Source organism: Impatiens glandulifera, chromosome 6 (assembly GCF_907164915.1).
Source record: "Impatiens glandulifera chromosome 6, dImpGla2.1, whole genome shotgun sequence".
NCBI classification, from domain to species: domain Eukaryota; kingdom Viridiplantae; phylum Streptophyta; class Magnoliopsida; order Ericales; family Balsaminaceae; genus Impatiens; species Impatiens glandulifera.
Window position 1 is genome coordinate 26,634,562 of NC_061867.1, and position 16,444 is coordinate 26,651,005.

Below are 16,444 nucleotides of genomic sequence, written 5' to 3' on the forward strand. Positions count from 1 at the left end.
TTCTTTCAGACACCCTTGTCTAATTAGACCGATTAAGGATATTCGTCTAGAGAGTATCTTTACTTCCAAAGTGATTTTCCCTCTTATTATGTATATGGACATAAAGATGTAATAAATAATTTTTGTGGTCCTAAGACCAAAAATATTTTTAACAAATAAAAAAATTTATTCTACTAGAATGGCAAATGCCATTGTTGATCTTTCAGGCTGCGTACTCAGAAGAGGACTCTTCTAGCTTCCTTCCTGCAATCCTCATGCATCACCTACAAAAGAAACTATTTACACATTTTGGTACCCATACTCAATTGGGTCCTCGATCAATTAGTCCCTTAGGAATCCATATTTGAGTTATTCTGATGGATTTCTCATTTTGTGTTGTGATTAATGCATAAGATTTTGACTTAGCAGATGACTTCCTACTAGCCACTGATCCTTTAACTTTTGAAGAGGATTTTCTTTTAAAACTCCTTAACTTAGAGTCAGGTTTTAGATTGTCAGACTTGTTAACTGCTTCTAGCTTATTCTTAAGCCAGCTAACAGTAGGCGGAACATAAACTATTTCATTTTTTAAAGCAACTTCTTCATGAATAGGATCAGATTCAATGTCAGTCATACTTCCTTTGACAAAACTTATTCGCTTAAGTTCGTCATATGATTTTGACTTTTTGCATGATAAGTTAGGGTCATTGCTATCAAATCCCAATCCAGATCTAGATCCAGTAGGTTTCAACATGCTGATCTGATATTTGACAGCATCTCCAGACCTTTTCCATGCACAGACAACATAATTTAACATTTTGTTTTCAGATGAAAGGGTTTGAATCTATTCCTTGAGCATCTCATTCTCAAATGAGATTTCTTCAATCTTCTTTTCAAAAACATTTGGCTCTTCAGCTTTAGACAGATTTGGTTTATTTACATCTAATGAAGATTGAGTTTCATTTAGGAATTCTGCTAGCTTTCTGTACTTGATGACCATGTCATCTAGTGCAGCTACCAGTTGTTCCCTTGAAAAGCTTTCAGAAGAGAAGTCAAATACCTTAGTCTCATGAGTTCTTTCTTCATCTTCTCTTGGCATGAAGCAAGCCACCTCTTCTTCATCACTTTCACTGGATGAAAAGTAAGAGCCACGACTGCTTCCTATGTTCTTCCCGTTACCTGCCATAAGAGCCTTCAGCACTTTTCCATCATCCTTGGAATCTTCACGCTTTGGCTTCCGGCATTCCGATGCATAATGACCTTTAATACCACAGTTAAAACAAGTAACATTAGCTTTAGATTTTTTATTGTCATTAGAATTTGAAGAGTTTGAGTTAGAGTTGCTCTTCTTCATGAAGTCGTCAAACTTCTTCACGAAGAGAGACATGGCATCGCTGCTCAGCTGTTGAGCTGCCATCTTCACATCCAGAGCGGTTGGTGGCTCTTCAGCAGTCACCAGCGCCTTGGCAATGATAACGGACATAGGTTGATCTTCTTCCATCCTACAGTTCAGCTCGAACTCATAGGCCTTGAGATCAGCAAAGAGATCAAAGAGAGAGATCATGTTAAGATCTTTGGATTCTCTCATCGCCATAGTCTTCATGTCCCATTCCCTTGAAAGAGCACGCATGACCTTAATAGCAAGCTCCCGGTTGCTATAGGTCTTGCCTAAGATAGACAGAGAGGAGACGATCTTGCTGAATCCGGTGTCGAAATCGTTCATTGTTTCACCAGGACGCATCTTGAAGCTGTCGAACTGTTGAGTGCAACCATGATCTTATTTTCCTTGGTTTGCTCGTTGCCCTCGCACAGTTGAGTGAGTCTGTCCCAAACCTCTTTGGAAGTATCGCATTCGATAATGTAGTTAAACATGCTGTCATCGAGAGATCTTTACAGAACATCTAGAGCCATATTGTTGAGGTTGTTTTGCCTCTTTTCATCAGCGGTCCAGTCAGCCTTCTCCTTATCAATCTTGATAGGACCTTCTGTGACAACGCTCCACATATCATCGTGAAGAGAAGATACATGAGCACGAACCCTTTTCTTCCAAACAATGTAGTTTTCTCGAGAGAAAGTTGGAATGGCTGTAGCACTGGCATCTTTGGATATGGTCGACATATTTCAAAAAAGGCTAGAGAATAGAAACAAGGCTCTGATACCAATTGATAGGATCATCTTTATCGATAGAGACGGGGTCTGGCTAAGGATGAAGGCTTATGAAAAACGGTTTGAAAGAAATCCTGTTAGGGATTTAATTCGCTTTCTATTCTACGCAAACACTTGTAAACACTTGAAACAGATTTAAGGCGGAATTGTTTACTTGGGTTTGAAGCACAAGATGAAATATGAGAAGATGACAGAAAAGAAAGAACAAATCAGTTTGTTTATAGATGTTCGGAGAAACTCTCCTACGTCATCCCTTCTTCCAACCACCAGAAGGATTCACTATAATATGATTCGAATCAAATACAGTTTACACACACTTAGCTCACTATTGAACAGAACACTTTCTGTTCAATGAGAAGATGAAGAATATCACTCAGCTAAATGTGTTTTGATTCTAGCTCTCTCTTGATGCAGACACAGTACAATCAAAAAGCAGCTTCACAATATGAATATTCAAAGGCTTGAATTCTCTCAAGATCGGTAAGTTCGTAAGGTTATCAGTTGTGCTTGGTAAGGCAGATTGTCCGTTGTCCTTTAGATTTGTTAAATACTGAGCAGGATCTAACGGTCGAATCTTTTAGAATGATACGTGGCATTATTCCATTGCAAAGCCTCCATTGTACACAACAGGTTCTAAGCACAAGGATCGTGGCCGTACATCACTAGTAGTGCGCCGAATATTCTATCAGGGATGTACCTGCAAAAAAAAGTAATGTGAGGAAAATTCTCTTACGTGGCATTCCTTGGTTGGTTGCATATAGCTGTTGTACTAATCTTCACTAGAAAGTGGAGCAGGAGTAGGGTACAGCTATAGCACGTGGGTAGATGAAATGCAAGCTTCAAATAACTGCTTAAGCTGAGCATTAGACGTATTTCAGTTAGACGGATTGTAAAATCTGTCTAATGAAATCAAACATCTCCTTCTAATAGTAACATCTATTAGATCGCCTGGTCTAATAGAATTAGACTTACGTCTAATTACAATAACCATTAGACTGCACGTCTAATTCCGGTTCTACCTCAGACTTGTTTGAAGGAGTTAGACTTACGTCTAACTTTCATAATGTATTAGACTACCCGTCTAATCATTCACTAACCAATAGACGGTACATGTAACTCCACTGCGTTAGACTACACGTCTAATTCCGGTTCTACCTCAGACTTGTCTGAAGGAGTTAGACGCACGTCTAACTTTCACAGTCTATTACACTACACGTCTAACTCCGATGAGTTAGACTGTACGTCTAATTCCGCACAAATTAGACTATCCGTCTAATTGCAAATATATTAGAGTACACGTCTAACTCCGATTAGTTAGACTGTACGTCTAATTCCGAATATCTATTAGACCATCCGTCTAATTACAAGTCTATTAGACTACACGTCTAACTCCGATGAGTTATACTGTACGTCTAATTTCGAACACATTAGACTAATGTCTAATTCCGTGTATATTAGACTTACGTCTAATTCTATACATTCATTAGACTATACGTCTAACTCCGATGAGTTAGACTGTACGTCTAATTCTATGCATTCATTAGACTACACGTCTAACTCCGATGAGTTAGACTGTACGTCTAATTCTATGCATTCATTAGACTACACGTCTAACTCTGATGAGTTAGACTGTATGTCTAATTCTATGCATTCATTAGACTACACGTCTAATTCCGATGAGTTAGACTGTACGTCTAATTCTATGCATCTAATGCCAAAATCGGTCTAATGACCCTTATTAGAGCCAAGTCTTATGAAATATTGTTTCAATACACCTGCATGAAAACTCATAAGTTATTTCATCATCAAAATCTCAGTGGTTAAATTATTTCAACACTTAGTTAAAATAATTTGACCCAACAGGCTGCTCGAATGGAGGCTCATCTAGAGGCAAATGATCTCTGGAAAGCTGTTGAGGAGAAGTATGTAGTGCCAGAATTACATGTTAACCCAACACTGACACAGATAAAGAATCACAAAGAGAAGAAGACAAGGAAGTCGAAGGCAAGGGTTACTTTGTTTGCTGTTGTGTCAATTCAGATTTTTATCAGGATAATTACCATAAACTCAACATTTAAGGTCTAAAATTTTCTCAAAGAAGAATATGAAAAAAATTAAAAGATTAAGGGGATGCAAGTCCTTAATTTAATTAGGGAATTTGTGATGGTGAAGTGAAAGTTTCAGAGACCATCAAGGAGTAATCTAACAAATTACCCACAATTATCAACAAGGTAAAATTTCTTGGCACACCCCACCAAGGTAGCCTAGTAGTAAGAGTCGGCTTAAGTGACCAAAAGGTCACGGGTTAAATTTAATCTTGAAGTGCTTTGAGTTTAAGTGAGGGTCATGGATGTGGGGTGTCATTATAGTTCTCCTTTAATTCTTAAAAAAAGATTGTTTGTCACTGAATTTCCTAATTATAGATTGATTTAAAAGGTGTTGGTAATTATTCCTAAAAGGTTTGAGGTTATCATTTCCTCATTAAAGAACACTAAAGACTTGTCTAAAGTTTTTTAATGAAATAGCACTAAGATCTTTCCCTCCCTCCCCCCAAAAAAAAGACCTGTCTAAAGTTAGTCTTGTAGAAATCTTGAGTGCCTTACAGATGGAAGAACATAAAAGATTGATGAGGAATGAAGGGTTTGTAGAAAGAGAATTGCCCGCAAAAGTGCAATCAAGATAAAGTGAAAAATGGAAAAAGAACTAGAAAAATAAGATGGAAAGTACATGTTCAAATTTTCCAAGCACATGTAGAGGTTCTAAACCAGATTTTGATTTTCCTCCTTGTAAGTACTATGAGAAGAAATATCATGCACCTTTTTAGATGCTGGAGAAGGCCATATGTGTAGTGTGAGAAGTGTCATATGATGGGGCATCACCAAAAAAATTGCAAAAATAATCTGCAGTAGAAAAATGTGACTCAAGTGAGCTTTCAGCAAAGAAATGTGGCTCAAGTTGCAGACCAGGAGGAGGAGAAGCTCTTTGTGGCAACTTGTTTTGCAGCAAATAGCTCAAATAATAACTGGCTTGTGGATAGTGGTTTCACCAACCACATGACATTTGATCAAATCCTCTTCAAGGAACTAGACACATCATTTAACCTTATAGTCAAAATTGGCAATGGAGAGTATATTACATTCAAGGGAAAAAGGACTATGACGATAGGCAGTTTCTCAAGTACTAAGTTGATTAAAGATGTGTTATTTGTGCCCGACATCAATCAATTTATTAAGTGTTGGTCAGATACTCGAAAGATGTTTAAAGGTGATCTTTGAGGACAAAGAGTGCCTAATCAAATGTGTAGATGGAGTGAATGTGTTCATAGTCAGCATGAAAAGGAAAAACTTTGAGCTAGATCTACAAAAGAAGGAGAAATCATCATATTCAGCTACAATATCTCAAGATGAGATTTTCCATAAAAGGCTGGGCCATTTCCATCATAATGAAATGCTAAATTTACAGTAAAATAGTTTGTAAAATGGGCTGCCTCAATTAATAGCTAACTTGCCATAATTTAAGGCTTGATTAATGAAGAAATCAAAACTTCATTTCAAGCAAACAATCTGGAGAACAACTGAGAGGCTAAAATTGATCCACATAGACCCTACTCACATAGACCCTACTGGGACTCATGGAACTCCTTCACTAAATGGGAGTAAATTCCATTGATGACTATAAAAGGATGTGTTGGATCTATTTTCACAAGTTCAAGTTTGAAGTTGTTGGTGTGTTTTTGAGATTCAAACAGTGGATAGAATATCAAAGTGGCTGCAAGATTCAGGCATTCAAGCTTGATAATGCTAAGGAGATCTTAAAAAAGTTCAAAATGAAGGATTGCAAAAGTATGGCTACTCGTATGTGTCAAAAGGAGAAACAGATCAAGAAAGATGAAGCTAATAAAGTTGATGAGACTCTTTATAGAAGGTTGATTGTCTCATTTACTTGACAACAACTAGACCTGATATACGACATGTTGTAAGTCTTTTGTCAAGATTTATTAACTTTGCAACTGAAACTCATCTTAGAGCAGTCAAGAGGGTCCTTATATATGTTAGGAGAATACCAGACTTTGGCATTAAGTTCAGTACATGTCTGAATTATTCTTTGCAGGGTTATTCAGACAGTGATTGGGTTGGATCTATTGATGATATGAGAAGTATTTCGGGCTATTGTTTTAGTTTTGGTTTAGGAGTGTTCTCATGGTGCTGTAAGAAGCAAGAGATAATTGCACAATCTACAATAGAAGCAAAGTTCATTGTTGTTACTCTGTTGCAAATTAAGCTTTATGGTTGAGGAAAGTGCTAATTGATATAAGCTTGAGACAAGAAGATTGTACAGAGGTGTTTGTTGACAACCAAGCTGTAATTTGTATATCTTAAACAATCCTATTTTTCATGGGAAGAGCAAACATTTCAACATCAAGTTGTTCTTTCTTAGAGAAGTGCAAAAAGAGGTTAAGCTGAAGTATTGCAAAACTGAACTTCATTTAGCAGACATGTTCACTAAGGCTTTACCGAGGAATAAGTTCGAGTTCCTAAGGGTGAAACTTGACATCTAAACAATTCAAGCAAGGAGGAGTGTTGAAGTTTGTTTTAAATTGTTGTTATTTTTCCTTATTTTTAGCATTTCAGTTTTAGTTTGTGATTTAGTAGGTGGTTTCTAGGAGACCATGTCCATGTATTTATTTATTTTTTAGCTCCACTATTTGATAATATTTAAATGATTTCAGCTTAATGAAAATTATCACGTTTTCCTTTCTATCTCTTTTCTCTTTTAAAAAAATTCAATTTAAAATAACCAACAAATATATATGGACATGGGGATTTTAGGCCATGTTCGAGTTTTACCCAAATTGGTGAATCTCTCATTTAATGAGATGTAAATATGACCTATGTTAGACTGTCGTAGGGTTTGGAAGTCTATTAAACCCGACCTTGGAAGCTGAGACGAACTGAAACATAATCTCTCATTGTTGAGCAAACTTTGAACTTCAAAACCTCAAAAAATTTAAGTTTTCTGTTCGAGCCTTCTAAAATGTCCCCCAACCTAGTAGAAAGCTTCCTAGAGTTTTTAGGAGCATTCTCAATGTAATTATAAGTCACAATTCTACTTTTAATACAAGTTACATACAATTTAATATTTTTTTGGTATACTTCTTAATACTGGAATATTTTGTTCAATTAGTTGTGTAGTTGAATTTTAATTGTGATAATGAAACTTTCTACTAGATTAAAACAACCCAATTAGAATAAGTAAAAAATCGCCTATGGGATCATCATCTTGGGGCTCTTGCTCATAGTAGATATCCCACACGTTCCAATTAAAATTTAGAAGTGATCTAAGTTAAGAATGTGAACCGTATTTGGTCAAAATGGACATAAACAGTTTCAGTTGTGTTTTTCAAGGTTAAACCCATCTAAAATATCCTATGGTTATACCACATACAAAATATATATATATATATATATATTATTTTTTAGGATCTTTAAATAATATAAATAGACAAAAGTCAAAACCTTAGATGCTTTTCCAGCTGAATCCACCAACGGTCACTACAACAAAAAGACTAACGGCGATGCTTAAAAAGACCTCTGCCAACCCTTAAAAGCGTCGCCAAAAATGTTACCGACACTTATTCTTGCGTCGCCGAAAGCAGGGTGGACGCAAGTTTTAACAACACTTATTTAAGCGTCGGTACGACTATTTTAAGCGTTGCCAAAAGGAAAGGGCATTTAACAACGCTTATTTAAGCGTTGATAAAGTAATTCAAACGTCGCCAAAAGTCTAGTTTATTTTATACTGTTATTTTATCCATTCTTTTAATTTTTTATTTATTTATATTTATACATTTGGTAAGATGATATAATTTTCTTTATAAATTAAATAATGAAATAAAAACAACATTTCAAAATTAATAATAAAATTTAAATAATTAAATAAAAAGAACATTAATTAATTACCTTACATCTAATGTTCTATTTATTTAATTAAAATGCATTAAATTTCAAATAAATAGTTCCCTTGAGATGAAAGTAACTTTACTACTTTTTGTCTCACTTTCATAAAAGATCCTTTGACAATTTGAGATCATTAGGCAATTTGAGTGCTCATATAATTGCCCTAGTTTCTATTAATGCATCCATAATTCCCTCAACTTGCTTATCAACTTCAATATAATTCTCATTTTCAAGTCAAATGAGTACCTTTATTGCAACACAGATGTTACAATGGTTTCAACTGTAACAAGAGTTATTTTCAGGTCAGACGAGTACACAAAAAAAATAAACTCTCTTTAGATAGGAAATTAACTACCTTTAATAAGCTCTAATAAGATTGCCCAAACAAATGCTGAAATTCCCATACATGCAAGTAATTCATGAGTTGGAAGAGAATAAATTTTGCAGCTACTTCTTAAGGAGAAGAAGAAATTTTATATTTGAAACTAACCTAGGAAAAATATACATATTGTTTCCCTGATTGCTATGGCCAATATGCCTATTACCCGCAGAATGTGTGCCAAATGCCATAGATCAAGTTATTATTCACATCTATTTAAATAAGACTACAGAAAATCTAATCATTCTTACCATATCATTAATTATCTAAGCTCTAAGAGAAGTTTGATTCTTACAAAGCAAACACACTTAAAATGCTCAATTCCAGATATAAATAGTTAAAGGGGATAGGTTATTTGAACAAACAACTAAGTAAATTATTTTTTCAAAATGTAGCATAATTTTTAGATTTGGAAAAGTTGGATATGTAAAATTTGACAGGCTAAAAGAGAAAAATTCAACACGTAGATTGGGGTCATACCAAAATCCACATCTCTAAATGGGCTTCCACTAACATATATGACATTCTCACCCAATACAGAGAAAGCTTCTTCAAGGGTGCATTTAGCTGTCAATGGAAGAAAGTTTAATGTGTTAGATGGAGAATGACACCGACTTAGGTATTGCAGTAACGAGAATACCATTTTTGTCGGATTTGACATTGCAAAAATTGCTAGTATGGTGGAAGATGAGTCCTTCAGAGCTTCTAATACCTGAAACAACATTTTCATATTACATATTGCCATTACATGTAACACAACAATTAATGAGGATAATAACCTCTCAACATCCAATAGGACTTTGAAGGAAAAAAGTTGAAACAAATGAACCATTTATGTGATGATTGATAAGCACTAAAACAAATTGTATGAGACTTAGGAAGACTAATCTGAAGCATATGAGAATATGACAAGCTTAACACCAATATCTGACATTGGATAAGCTAATTTGGAAGAGATTGCATATTCATCACAAAACAATATCAAATTGAGGGAAGGTATTACAGTTGTAGGTGGTATTCAAATCGATGATACTTATGGATAAATTAGTAGCCTATGTTTTTCTTTTTAACCTAAAACATTAAATAAAATTACACTCAAGTTGGAAAACTGATTAAGTAGAAATCATATGTGCTGGAACAACCATTAACTATGCATTTGTACACAACAAACACAACGGGTATGTTATAGAATGGAAAAGAGAGGAAATGATTGAAAGCAACACAAGTCAACATTATAAAGTAGTAAACAGGAACATTAAAAATTGTGCATGTGTAATGTTTTGTGTGTGAAGGATGAGAGTCAATTTACCAAAAAATTTCAATGTCTAGTGTGAAATGACATAAGGGTAGACCATTTTTTACTACAATCTCCTAATCACTCCTACCTAGATTTCATAAAATTTATAATACAATCAATATTTCTAGATTTTATAATGTATATCGTGTGCAATGACATAAAGGTACATCATTCTTGTTACAATCTTGAATCTCCTACTCTCTCTTAGTTTCCATAAGTTTATGATATAGCAAGAGATCAATTAAGGGACAAATATAATCTAGTTTTGCAACAGGGTTTTCAATGTATAAATACATAAAATATTTGAAATTACCTGGACATCATCATTAAACATTTTGTAGTTGTTTCTATAACGTTGCAATAACTTGAATGTCCACTTGCTTTGAAAATATTCAAACTATATGAATATAGAACATAACTATCACTCTTGAGAGAGGAAAAATAACTGAAGCAATGTTTAGCACTTTCCAGGATTACATGCACAATCACATGAGGCCAACGAGTAAAGATAGCCTCCATAAATTCATGAACAACAGCAATATAGTTCTCACCATCAAGGCGAGGTTTTGGCAAGCCCAGATCTGACAGAGAATAGCACCAATAATTTGAATTAAATAATATTTTTATTCACATCCACTGAACTTTTAGAGGAGTATGTTCAGATACCAAATCAATAGGTATGTGCTAGTGGAATGTTTAATCATGCATTAACTTTTAGCTTGACAAATAAAGATCCACCTTCTCATTTATTCTACGGTCAACGCTAATAGCTTCCATTGCTCTTAATAATGGTAAATGAGAAACCAAAAATTAACAAAGATAATTTTGCTTCATGTTGAAGCATATAAAATATGCGATGGCATTCAACCAAGAAAAATTTAATATCAACTAAAGGAAAACATGCATTGAACAGAGCAACTGAATGAATAACCAAAGAAGAAGAATCGTGATGAGAAGATTATCAAACAAAGAAAATCACAATGATAAATTATATAACTTGATTCCATAAGGTTTGATTTGATATTATGTGTTCCTGACTTCCTCAAAAGTTGTACATGGCTGATCTTTTTTAGTTTTCTAAACTTGTGTTCTCATCATGTACATTCATGTTAATATTTCAAATAGAAAATTACAAAAAATACAATCCCTGATTGAGGGTCATAATTCACATCTTATATGATCTAACAGTTCTCTAGACATACTGGATACATTTTTAGAAAATAACACCAGTAGGACAAAATATGTTATTGTAACTTCAGCTAATGATTTCTATTTACATTATGTAGTAGGTGTTAAAAGGATAACTCTTACACAGTGGGTCTTTAAGAAGCTTTTGATTGTTGGTCCCAACATCAATCATGACAGGAAGCACCTATTTTCACAAAGCGGATTACCTAGAAATTATTAGAACTCCAGAGGTTGCTTTCTAGGAGATCAAATTTATTGATATAGAATATCGAGGAAACGTCAAAGAAAATAAATTAAAAGAGTGTTAGCATTGTGAAGATAATTTCCTAAATCAGATTACACTAAAGTAAAAATAAACAAGATTACCTAAGTGCCATATGTCACGACCCAATCTTCCTAGCCCAAGAAGAGGAGGCTTAAGGAGAACGTCACGACCCAATCTTCCTGACCCAAGAAGAGGAGGAGGCTTAAGCCCGCTTAAGCCCAATGCAAGGAATATTCTAGCTGGAAGGCGGATGCTTGATTAACGCATCACTAATTGAGAGTTGAAAGGCATGTCCTTGATTAGCGCATCACTGATTGATACTTAAAAGGAATGTCCTTAATTAGTCCATCTTTGATTGACAATTAGAAGGAATCCCTAAATTAGTGCATCATTGATTGACACTTATAAGGAATGCCCTAAATTAGTGTGTCATTAATGTAATAGCTAGAATTAGTCCTATAAATACCTATGAGGTATTACATTATAAATCACCAAGTATTCGAGTAATAAAATACTATTCTTTGTAAAAGTTACTCTCTCTCTAGAATTCTTGTGTCAATTCTATTAAACGTAGAGTGTTGCGTCGAGTAAGGCTGACTAGTTACTCGTTCTTGAAAAGAACGTAACTAGTGCCGCACGGATCGTCAGTGAAAAGACTAAGCTCGTGACAATTGGTATCAGAGATGAAATGACGAAGAGATCGGAAGAAAATTCAAAGGTCGTGGATGAAGTAGAAAATCCTCCCCACGAGACCGGAGAAGATGGTAGGAAATCTCGCAAAGTTCAGGCGGGAGGAACCAAAGCTACCAAAGAAAGAGAAAGATCAAGAGACGTTATCGTTGACATTATCGCCATGTTGGAGAAGGTAGAACTCACTGTGGCGTACGGACAAGATAATGTCGGGGACTTAGAGAAACGCATTGCCGAGCTTTAGAAGGAGAGAAACGAGCTCCGAGGAGGAATGCAAAGTTCCCTAAACGAAGGCTTGTCCAAATGTCAAGAGCAAGCTCAGATCTTGGAGCAGACCCTCCTTGGTGAAATCAGTACCTTGACGGAGAAACTTGAGGTAATGACTTCTAAGTTACAAGCTACTGAAGAGGATGTGGCGTTACTCAAGAAGGCGGTTATGCAAGAGTGCGGACGCGCGCCTATAGGAGTCCTCAATCTGATAAGGATAGACGTTCCAAGACATAAAGCGTATTTAGGCGAGAGGAATGCGAAAGAGATCGACAACTTTCTATGGAGTCTGGACTAGTATTTCAAAGAACTCAGCCTAATAGAAGAGGCGAGGAAGATAGATACTGCCACGACATACCTGGAAGATGCCGCGATGCTGTGGTGGAGGCGAAGGAGTAGCGACATTGAAAGAGGTACGTGTTCTATCAATACCTGGGGTGAATTCAAGGAGGAACTCAAGAGACAATTTTATCCTGAAAATACCATTCGATAAGTAAGGGCCAAGTTGCGTCAGATCTGACAAAGAGGGAGTATAAAGGAGTATGTCAAGGAGTTCATCGCTACTCTCCTTGAGATCCCTAACTACTCAGACGATGAAGCCTTGTTCGCCTTCACTGATGGTCTACAAATGTGGGCGAAGTTGGAGTTGGAACGGCGTGGTGTCCAAGATCTAAGCTCCGTTATTGCCGTGGCTGAATCTCTTGTCGAAATGAGAAGGCAAGAGAAACCAAAGTCGACCTATGAGAGGAATGACAATGGGGAAAATGGTGGAGACCATATCTATAACAATGAAGACCCAGTTAAGTTTACCAAATCCAATGGTAAAGGAGATCGGGACGAGAAACGTGGAGAGAAACCCAGATAAAGTGTATCTTTTGTGAAGGGCCGCACAAAGCAAGAGAGTGCCCAATGAAGAACAAATTATCATCATTGATGGAGGAGCAGGAACGCCTTCACGATGAAGCTCGATTGGGGTCATTAAACCTACTTAGTGTCGTTACAGCAAAGTTTGATGAGTCAAAGTCCGCGAAGAAAGGACGACTATTTGTGGAAACTAGAGTAAGAAATCACATGGTTAAAGTTTTGTTGGATATGTGAGCCAACAACAATTTTCTAGGGGTAAAGGAGGCGGGAAGACTTGGGATCAAATACACTAAGGAGCAAGGGTGGCTTAAAGAAGTCAACTCGGCACTAAGTGCAACTTATGGAGTTGCTCGTAATGTAAAGATCAACTTGGGGGAGTGGACTGGCCTTCTGGATTTCTCCATTATTGACATGGACGATTACAAAATAGTTCTCGGCATAGAGTTCCTAGACAAGGTAAATGCCATCCTACTCCCTTCTGCCAATATAATGTACATTCTAGAGCAAGGTTATACTCGCACAATACCTTTAACAAGAGAGGGCAAGAGAGAAGCTAAACACCTCTCTGCCATGCAACTCTCAAAAGGTGCGGAGAAGACCTACCCATCATCTTTTGTCACCGTGAAAGAAGATGAGAAAACTGCGTCCAAAGAGAAGATACCTCCAGAGGTTACAACTGTCCTAGAGAAAGGTCATGATGTAATGCTCGCTGGATTATTAGTGAAATCCCACCATAAGAGAGAGGTGGATCACAAAGGAGAGTTAGTCAAATGTACTAAACCATTGGTGGTGGTTCTTTATCGCATTAAACCTCCAAAATTGGAGGAATTGAAGAGGCAACCGGAGGAGTTTCTTTTCAAGAAAGAGAAGTGCGAAACAGCCAAGACCGCCAAAAGAATGAAGAATTGGGAGGACAAGAAGAGAAGACACTTGGAGTTCGGAGTAAACCGAGTGATAGTAAAACTTCTCCTCTATCAAGAGAGACGATTTTCCAAAGTTCACAAGGAGCTTGTGAGGCAATACGAAGGCCCTTTCTTAGAGAAAAGAAGGGTTGGAAAGTCAGCATGTCACTCAAAACTTTTATCTTATGTGGAGACAATATTCAGGCCTACAAGGAGGAAGCGACGAGGACGTCGCCAGATTGAGTGGGGGAGAATGTCACGACCCAATCTTCCTGGCCCAAGAAGAGGCTTAAGGAGAACGTTACGACCCAATCTTCCTGGCCCAAGAAGAGGAGGAGGCTTAAGCCCGCTTAAGCCCAACACAAGGAATATTCTATCTTGAATGCAGGTGCTTGATTAACGCATCACTAATTGAGAGTTGAAAGGCATATCCTTGATTAGCGCATCACTGATTGATACTTAAAAGGAATGTCCTTGATTAGTCCATCACTAATTGACAATTAGAAGGAATCCCTAAATTAGTGCATCACTGATTGACACTTATAAGGAATGCCCTAAATTAGTGTGTCATTAATGTAATAGCTAGAATTAGTCCTATTAATACTTGTGAGGTATTGTAAATCACCAAGTATTCGAGTAATATAATACTATTCTTTGTAAGAGTTACTCTCTCTCTAGAATTCTTGTGTCAATTTTATTAAACGTCGAGTGTTGTGTCGAGTAAGGCTGACTAGTTACTCGTTCTTGAGAAGATCGTAACTAGTATCGCACGGATCGTCAGTGAAAAGACTAAGCCCGTGACACATAGCATGCGATGCTAAAACATATAGCAAATAAAAATAAACTTAAGCTATATACAGAAAAATAAGATTTTCCAAGTGCCATAGATCCTTAATGAAAAATGTGGTCAGCATTGGAATCATTAAGAAAGAGAAAAGGCTTTGCAACAATGTCCTAAATGCTGTAAATAGATAAGTTGTTCACAATGTGGAAGAATGGAATTTGATTTATAACTTTTCTATTCCATTTTTTATTGGTTCTTGAAATAATGCTTCCAACTTTAGTTTCCAACAAAAATCAGAAAGTAACATGATAAACCTAAACAAGTAAAGGCGGAGTATATAGTGAGGAGATATACTCTCTAGGGATTAATCCAAGCAGGTGCAACATATAAATCCAGTTTTCCAATTGCAATTCCAATACCATGGACTTCCATCAGTTATAACAATCATATCAACCTACAAGAGAGCTTTTATCAACACTCCATAGTAGACACCCATCACAATAAAGAAATATTATTTTTCTTGTGAGAAGAATAATAAAAATTGCAAGTTTAAAATGAAAGAAGCAAATTCAAGCCAAGAAGTGAAGGATGTGAATTAATCTACATACTCCAAGTGTACCCTAATAAAGAAGACAAGGTAAATCCAAAGTATCATGGATAAAAATAAGTAACAAGTTAAATGCAACAAATCAAAATTCTCATATGGTTCATAATAATATCAAGTATCAGCCTAACTCATGAGAATTGCAAACCTGATCAGCTGGCCAGTTATAGACCATTGACATCATTTTGCTACGATCCGCATCACTAAAGTACATTCCCCTAGGTCTTCTAAATAGCCCATTATAGTTCTGGCAAACAAGACCAACCGTGGGAGTAAATTATTGGAGCATACTCCTCAATATGGGCGATAAGTACCTGTTAAATGACATGAGAATGAACTTATTGTCTAAATCCAAAATCACTTCACATGGTTATTGATCAAACTAACAAAATATGCTAAAAAACAATGAATTTAATTGAGAATTACTGGACAATAGGTTGTAGCAACCAATAGGGTGGAAATCAGTGTTCGTAAAAAGATGTTCATAGTTATTGCACAATCAGATAATGTCCAAAGTTGTGCACGTTGCCCCTTACCTTCGAAGATGAAAACAATTAGAAAATTCCAAAATCATCCAATTGATGATTTCTTCAAGCAACTACGTTTGTCTCATTTCTATCATGCAATTTATTAAGTATGCGCCACTTTGCTAAAGCATTTGAATCTGATGGTCCATCTTTAGTCTGCACCGCAAGCCTCTTCAAATTTGCCATTGTTATTTGATATAATTTTTTTATGTCAATTAAGAAGTTCAAGTCAATAATATTAATGTAAAAAACATTCTTAATCTAAAAGGGATAGGTTAGATGAATATTAAGTATCTCCAGAAAACATATAGTAACTACATAAACAGAATAATAACCCAATGTCCCACCTAAGGAAATGAAAAACCATAAAATTCCTGTCAAAGATGAAAGCACTAAAATGTGAAACACATGAAAAATAAACTCTATAAATTCTCAGACGGAAGAATCCAGTCAAGTGTTCTTTATATTTTAATATGATCCAATTAATTTGTTGAATCTTTCACTACATAACTTTACAGAATTATTCTCCTGAGAGAATGCAATCATGTCAAACACACAATGATCTCTCCCTTCTT

At 36.0% G+C, this 16,444-nt stretch overlaps 1 pseudogene; it reads right to left on the reverse strand.

Moving 5' to 3' along the window:
* Positions 1 to 6,520: 6,520 nt before the first annotated feature.
* On the reverse strand, positions 6,521 to 16,055 carry LOC124943431 (annotated as a pseudogene).
* Positions 16,056 to 16,444: the final 389 nt, after the last annotated feature.